The sequence below is a fragment of the Arachis hypogaea genome, chromosome 14 (assembly GCF_003086295.3).
Source record: "Arachis hypogaea cultivar Tifrunner chromosome 14, arahy.Tifrunner.gnm2.J5K5, whole genome shotgun sequence".
In the NCBI taxonomy this organism is placed as follows: Eukaryota; Viridiplantae; Streptophyta; class Magnoliopsida; order Fabales; family Fabaceae; genus Arachis; species Arachis hypogaea.
Genome location: NC_092049.1, coordinates 113,448,293 through 113,456,699, shown reverse-complemented (window position 1 = coordinate 113,456,699; position 8,407 = coordinate 113,448,293). Strand labels below are relative to the sequence as shown.

At 38.4% G+C, this 8,407-nt stretch overlaps 1 non-coding gene across 1 annotated transcript; it reads right to left on the bottom strand.

The window, feature by feature from the left end:
• Window positions 1-7,976: 7,976 nt before the first annotated feature.
• LOC112746157 (small nucleolar RNA R71) lies at window positions 7,977-8,084 on the bottom strand. Its single transcript, XR_003174053.1, has one exon. It is a non-coding gene; the product is annotated as a small nucleolar RNA R71 (small nucleolar RNA).
• Window positions 8,085-8,407: the final 323 nt, after the last annotated feature.

Here is an 8,407-nt window from a genome sequence, read left to right as displayed (position 1 = left end):
TCTATCTCTCAATTCTTTGTTTCTACATTCAATCTTCTTCTATTCTTTTGTTGTAATTTCCTTTATGTTGTTCTTATATTTTGTTATGGATCTAGTATTGTTCCTTCTACATTCTTCCAATTCAATAAGAGGTAATTCATAATAATTGTTCTTCTTTGCTTTTCTATTGTTGATCTCTTGCCATTGTAGTTGTAGATTTTTTTAATTCTTGCATTTAATAATGTTTACTTCTATTGCACTCTATGTGTTTGTTGAAATGTCTCTTTTAGTTTTAGTGTAGATTTTGTTCCTCTTGGCCTAGGTAGAGTAATTAGTGACACTTGAGTTATCTAATTCTTTTGTTGATTGATAATTGGAGAGATTGCTAATTGGTTTGGAGTGCACTAAAGCTAGTCTTTCCTTGGGAGTTGGCTAGGACTTGTGGCTCAAGTCAATTCATCCACTTGACTTTCCTTTAATTAGTAAGGGTTAACTAAGTGGTAGCAATGAACAATTCTCATCACAATTGAGAAGGATAACTAGGATAGGACTTCTAATTTTCATACCTTGCCAAGAGCCTTTTATAGTTGTTAGTTTATTTTCATTGCCATTTACTTTTCATGCTTCTTATCCAAAACCCAAAAATAACTCATAACCAATAACAAGACACTTTATTGTAATTCCTAGGGAGAACGACCCGAGGTCCAATACTTCGGTTTATAAATTTTAGGGGTTTGTACTAGTGACAAACAACTTTTTGTATGAAAGGATTATTGCTTGGTTTAGAAACTATACTTTACAACGAGATTTCATTAGTGAATTTCTAAACCGTCAAAAATTCTCTCATCAAAATGGCGCCGTTGCCGGGGAGTTGTAATGGTGTTGTGTTATTGGTTATTGTATATATGTGAATATTGTAAATATGTTTACCTTTTGCTTCTTTGTTAGTTTTTGCTAGTTTTAGGATTTAATTTTCTTGCTTCTTATTTGATTTTGTTTTCATTTTCTTTGCTATCATGAATTCTCACTTTGGCTATGAGTTTGGTTCTAACTATGTTGTAGGAAATGAGAACCTCAATGAAGATGTGTATCAAGAATGGGATGACCAAAGGTGGGAGGAGCCATATGCATATGATCAATCTTCATGGCAACAACCTCCACCAATGCACTATGAAGAAGAGCCATTCTATGATGCATACCAATCCAATGGCTATGGTGACTCACCTTGTGATTTTCAAGAACCACCACCATATGCCTATGATCCATACCCTCAACATAACTCCCAACCATACTCACAAGCCCCTTCTTACCAACCATCTTCATATGAACCTAATCCATATCCATCCTACCAACAACCATATGAGCAATATGAACCACACATAGAGCCACCACCATTCCAACATCAATATTTTCAAGAGCCACCTCCTCCACATTATTACCAAGATGAACCACCTCCAATATATGAAAATTTTCAACCACAAGATGAATACTACTTTCCACCACAACCTCCCATGGAAGAATACTCATATCCATTGATCCAAAAGCCACATGATCCTAATCATATTATCCAAGAGGAACAAGAGTCAAGGGATCGTCTCAAGGAAGCATTGGATCAATTTCAAGCAACCATGGAGTGTGTTGTGCAACAAGTGGAAAGAGTGGAGAATATTGAACCACCACAACTCTACCAAGAAGAACCATCTTCCTACTATGAACCCTTCCCCCAAAATGATGAACCCTTCCACCCACCCCAATCTCTAATGGATGAAACCCTTGGTGTTCTTGTTCAAGGGCAAGAAGAGATGAAAAGGGATGTGCAAAATTTCATGGCCGCCTTGGATGCGGTAACAAATCAATTAGCCTCCCAATGCTTGAACACTCAAGGAACTCCCATGGCTACATGTGGAGAATCAAATGAAGAACATAGCATGAAGGAGAAATTGGGAACTCCGGTGGGAAATGAAGGAAGTTGCTTTGTATTGGAACAATTGGAGGAAGCTTTAATTGTTGAAAACAAGGAAGAAGTGGTAGAAGACTTAGGAGATGCGGAGCCTCCATGGGAACATAGAGTTGAAGAAAATCCCTCCAAGATGATTGAAATTGATGCTAGAGAGGAAAGTGCAAACCTTCCAAGGCATATTCCATATGAAGACTTGGATGGGATAGAGCAAGAATTGAGTTCCCATGGCAATGAAGAGCAAGCATCAAGTCCTAGTAGTGGAGAATCCTTTGAACTTGAAGAACCTTCTCCCGGTGCATTTGAAAATGTTGCGGAGGTAAACTCCTTTCACCCTCCCAATTATAGTTTGATTAAGGGAAAAGGCTTAGATAGTTTGATTATTAATGAACAAAGGATTGAATTAGAGAAATCTTGTGAAGAGGTGGAAGTCCCTAGAAATAGAAGAACGGGGGTTGGTTATGCTTTGTCAAGATCTTTGGAAGCATCTTTGCCTAGGTGGCCATCCACTCCTTCACTTGAGTGGGTAAAATTCATTTCTATTAGCTTTATTGTCCCACTTGAGTATGGCTTGCTTGAAACGGATGGTCAACTTAGGATCCTTTGTGGGATGAAGCGTAAGCGAAATATGTTTCGTGGTTGGCGTTGCACATTAAGGCTCATTATGGTTGATGCATCAAACATGAGATATAAAGGTTGGAGTAGTGCTCAAATAGATGGGTCTAGGAGGATTGTTGGCCACTATATAGAGAATTCACCTTACTCACCACCCGGTTGGACTAATAATGATGATCAACCTCAAGATGGATGTGAAAACAAAGTGTGGGACCCCGGATTACAAGAAGAGAACCAACTTTGGGAGCCCCAAGCTTGTGAAGAACTCCATCAAGACTTGGTTCAATCCATGAAGAATATTGGGGTGCAATGGAGAACCAAGCATTGGTGAAAGTTCCAAGATGAACACAAGCACAAGCCACCTTGATGAGGAGCTCCCCATAAGTCCAACTTAAGGACAATAAACAAAAGTGCTAGGTGGGAGATACCCCACCATGGTAAAATCTTTTCATTTTCTCTTTTGTAAATATTGGTAAAATTAGTTTAATTTCATGTTTAGATTAGTTGGTAGAGTTTAATTGGTAGTCTAATGTGTTAAATAAGGTTTTAAGGTGTTTTGGTAGATGTTTGGAAGCTTGGAATGGTGCAAAAACATAGAAAAATTTTGAAAAAAAAAAATAGAGCACCATTCACGCATACGCGTACATGGCGCGTACGCGCACCTCAAGCATTTTCGACCATTTACGCGTCCGCGTACATGGCGCGCGTGCGTAGATGCTGAAGTTCCACTCCCAGCCAGCAAACCCGAGAGTTAGGCCTTCACTGTGCGAACGTTGAGCCCCAGGCCCAACACCATCCGCGCGTCCGCGCACCTGGCGCGTACGCGCCCATCATGCCGAATTCACAACGCACGCGCAAGCGCACATGCCGCGCGCGCGTCGATTAGGCCACCTGCACTCCTGGTACTTTTACCAGAGAGTTGTGCCAACTCTGGGCCAACATTAGGCCGCCGGCCTGGCTAGCCATCCACGCAGACGCGCAAGGTACGCGTCCGCGCTCATGCCCACATCCCCATCTACGCGTGAGCGTAGAGTACGCGTCCGCGCCTCTCTCTCTATTCCACCACCTGCGCGCGCGCGCCATGTGTGCGTACGCGCGGATGCCCTTTCTCCCATCCACTTCTTTTCTTCTCCTCTTTCTATTTCTTTCCTTCTCCTTTCTTCTTCCCTCCTACTACCCCTCATCCAACACTTCCAAACACCATCGATAACCATTTATTTTAGTTGGTTGTTAGTTGGTTAGTGATGAGCGGATAATTTATACGCTTTTTGACATTGTTTTTAGTATGTTTTTAGTAGGATCTAGTTACTTTTAGGGATGTTTTCATTAGTTTTTATGTTAAATTCACATTTCTGGACTTTACTATGAGTTTGTGTGTTTTTCTGTGATTTCAGGTATTTTCTGGCTGAAATTGAGGGACTTGAGCAAAAATCAGATTCAGAGGTTGAAGAAGGACTGCTGATGCTGTTGGATTCTGACCTCCCTGCACTCAAAGTGGATTTTCTGGAGCTACAGAACTCGAAATGACGCGCTTCCAATTGCGTTGGAAAGTAGACATCCAGCGCTTTCCAGCAATATATAATAGTCCATACTTTGGCCAAGAATAGATGACGTAAACTGGCGTTCAACGCCAGCCTTCTGCCCAAATCTGGCGTCTAGCGCCAGAAAAGGATCCAAAACCAGAGTTGAACGCCCAAACTGGCACAGAAACTGGCGTTCAACTCCACAAATGGCCTCTGCACGTGCTACACTTAAGCTCAGTCCAAACACACACCAAGTGGGCCCCGGAAGTGGATTTATGTATCAATTACTTACTCATGTAAACCCTAGTGACTAGTTTATTATAAATAGGACCTTTTACTATTGTATTAGGAATCTTTGGTCTCAGTTTTAATCCATTGTTCATCTTAGTAGACTATTGATCACGTTTTAGGGGGCTGGCCATCTCGGCCATGCCTGGACCTTCACTTATGTATTTTTTTACGGTAGAGTTTCTACACTCCATAGATTAAGGTGTGGAGCTCTGCTGTTCCTCAAAGATTAATGCAAAGTACTACTGTTTTCTATTCAATTCTTCTTATTTCGCTTCTAAGATATCCATTCACACCCAAGAACGTGATGAAGGTGATGATTATGTGTGACGCTCATCATCCTTCTCCCTTATGAACGCGTGCCTGACAAACACTTCCGTTCTACATGAAATAAGCTAGAATGAGTATCTCTTAGATCTCTTAATCAGAATCTTCGTGGCGTAAGCTAGAATGATGGCGGCATTCAAGAGAATCCGGAAGGTCTAAACCTTGTCTGTGGTATTCCGAGTAGGATTCAATGATTGAATGACTGTGACGAGCTCCTAACTCGCGATTGCAGGGCGTTAGTGACAGACGCAAAAGGATAGTAAATCCTATTCCAGCATGATCGAGAACCGACAGATGAATAACCGTGCCGTGACAGGGTGCGTGAGCATATTATTCACTGAGAGGATAAGATGAAGTCATTGACAAGGGTGATGCCTCCAGACGATTAGCCGTGCCGTGACAGGGCATTGGATCATTTTCCCGTGAGATGACCGAAAGTAGCCATTGACAGTGGTGATGTATCACATAAAGCCAGCCATGGAAAGAAATGAGACTGATTGGATGAAGATAGCAGGAAAGCAGAGGTTCAGAGGAACGAAAAGCATCTCCATTCGCTTATCTGAAATTTCTACCAATGATTTACATAAGTATCTCTATCCCTATTCTATTATTTATCATTCGAAAACATCTTCACCACTTTATATCTGCCTGACTGAGATTTACAAGGTGACCATAGCTTGCTTCATACCAACAATCTCCGTGGGATTCGACCCTTACTCACGTAAGGTATTACTTGGACGACCCAGTGCACTTGCTGGTTAGTTGTATCGAAGTTGTGACAAATTATGAGTGTGTAATCATGATTACGCGCACCAAGTTGCTCACGTTGCCAGGGATTGTTCGAGCCTGGACATCACAATTTCGTGCACCAAGTTTTTGGTGCCGTTGCCGGGGATTGTTCGAGTTTGGACAACTGACGGCTCATCTTGTTGCTCAGATTAGGTAATTTTCTTTTCGTTTTGTTTTCAAAAAAAAATATTTTCAAAAATATTTCTAAAATTTTCTCATCTGTTTTCGAAAAAAAAATAAAAATGTTTTCAAAAATTTTATTCAAAATTTTTAAGAATGAATTCTAGTGTTTCATGAAGCATGTGAAGCCTGGCTGGCTGTAAAGCCATGTCTAAATTTATTTGGACTGAGGCTTGCAATTTGTTATCAAGAGCAATATACTCTCGTGTCAAATGCTGAAGCTTGGCTGGCCATTGGCCATGTCTAGTGTTTTGGACTGGAGCTTTCTTTGAAAGCTTGGCTGGCTAGTGAGCCATGTCTAATTCCTGGACTGAAGCTTTAGACTAAGAATGCAAAGATTCCTGGAGTTCATATTAAAAATTTTGGAATCCTTATTTTCCCTTTTCAATAAATTTTCGAAAAAAATCCAAAAAAAATAGAAAATCATAAAAATCAAAAATATTTTCTGTTTCTTGTTTGAGTCTTGAGTCATATCATAAGTTTGGTATCACTTGCATGTGCATCTTGCATTTTTCGAAAATATCATGCATTCATAGTGTTCTTCATGATCTTCAAGTTGTTCTTGGTAAGTCTTCTTGTTTGATCTTGATGTTTTCATGTTTTGTGTCTTTTCTTGTTTTACATGTGCATTTTTCGTCTCTTAGAGTCTAAACATGAAAGATTTCTAAGTTTGGTGTCTTACATGTTTTCTTTGCATCAAAAATTTTTCAAAAATATGTTCTTGATGTTCATCTTGGCATTCAAAGTGTTCTTGGTGTTCATCTTGACATTCATAGCATTCTTGCATGCATCACATGTTTTGATCTAAAAATTTCATGCATTGCATAATTTTCATGTTTTTCATAAAAATTTCAAAAATCAAAAAAATATCTTTCCCTTTTTCTCTCATCAAATTCGAAAATTTGGATTGATTTTTTTCAAAATTTTTTAAAATCTAATTGTTTCTCATAAGTCAAATCAAATTTTCAATTTGAAAATCTTATCTTTTTCAAAATCTTTTTCAAAAATCAAATCTTTTTCAAAATTTTTTTGGTTATTTTCGAAAATTTCAAAAATATTTTTCAAAAATCTTTTTCTTATTTTTATCACAAATGTTCGAAAATAACATAATCAATTAATGTTTTGATTCAAAAATTTGAAGTTTGTTACTTGCTTGTTAAGAAAGATTCAAACTTTAAGTTCTAGAATCATATCTTATGAATTCTTAAGAATCAAGTCATTAATTGAGATTTTAAAAATCAAATCTTTTTCAAAACTAATTCCTATCATATCTTTTCAAAAATATCTTCTTATCTTATCTTTTTCAAAAATTTGATTTCAAAATATCTTCTCTAACTTCCTAACTTCCTATCTTTTCAAAATTTGTTTCAACTAACTAACTAACTTTTTGTTTGTTTCTTAACTTTTTCAAAACTACCTAACTAACTCTCTCTCTCATTTTCGAAAATATCTTCCCCCTTTTTCAAAATTTCTTTTTTTAATTTATTAATTATTTTATTTTTTTAAATCTTAATTTTCGAAAATCACTAACATTTTTCAAAAACTATTTTCAAAAATCACTAACTCCTTTTCAAAATTAGTTTTCGAAAATTCCCTCCTTCTCTCTCATCTTATTTTATTTATTTATTCATCTACTAACATCTCTTCCTCACATCATCACCAAATTCGAACCCCCTCCTCTATCTGTGTTCGAATTTCTTCTTCTTTTCTTCTACTAACAATAAGGATCCTCTTTACTGTGACATAGAGGATTCCTCTTCTTTTCTTTTTCTCTCCTCTTTCTTATGAGCAGGGACAGAGAAAAAGGCATTCTTGTTGAAGCTGATCCAGAACCTGAAAGGACTCTGAAGAGAAAATTAAGAGAAGCTAAATTACAACAATCCAGAGACAACTTGATTGAAAATTTCGAACAAGTAAAGGAGATGGCAGCCGAACCCAACAACAATGCAAGGAGAATGCTTGGTGACTTTACTGCACCAAATTCCAATTTACATGGAAGAAGCATCTCCATTCCTGCCATTGGAGCAAACAACTTTGAGCTGAAATCTCAATTAGTTTCTCTGATGCAGCAGAACTGCAAGTTTCATGGACTTCCATCTGAAGATCCTTTTCAGTTCTTAACTGAATTCTTGCAGATATGTGGTACTGTTAAGACTAATGGAGTAGATCCTGAAGTCTACAGGCTCATGCTTTTCCCTTTTGTTGTAAGAGACGGAGCTAGATTATGGTTGGATTCTCAACCTAAAGACAGCCTGAACTCTTGGGATAAGCTGGTCACGGCTTTCTTAGCCAAGTACTTTCCTCCTCAAAAGCTGAGCAAGCTTAGAGCTGATGTTCAAACCTTCAGGCAGAAAGAAGGTGAATCCCTCTATGAAGCTTGGGAAAGATACAAACAGTGGACCAAAAAGTGTCCTTCTGACATGCTTTCAGAATGGACCATCCTGGATATATTCTATGATGGTTTATCTGAGCTATCAAAAATGTCACTGGACACTTCTGCAGGTGGATCCATTCACCTAAAGAAAACGCCTGCAGAAGCTCAAGAACTCATTGACATGGTTGCTAATAACCAGTTCATGTACACTTCTGAAAGGAATCCTGTGAATAATGGGACGCCTATGAAGAAGGGAGTTCTTGAAGTTGATACTCTGAATGCCATATTGGCTCAGAACAAAATATTGACTCAGCAAGTCAATATGATTTCTCAGAGTCTGCATGGAATGCAAGCTGCATCCAACAGTACTCAAGA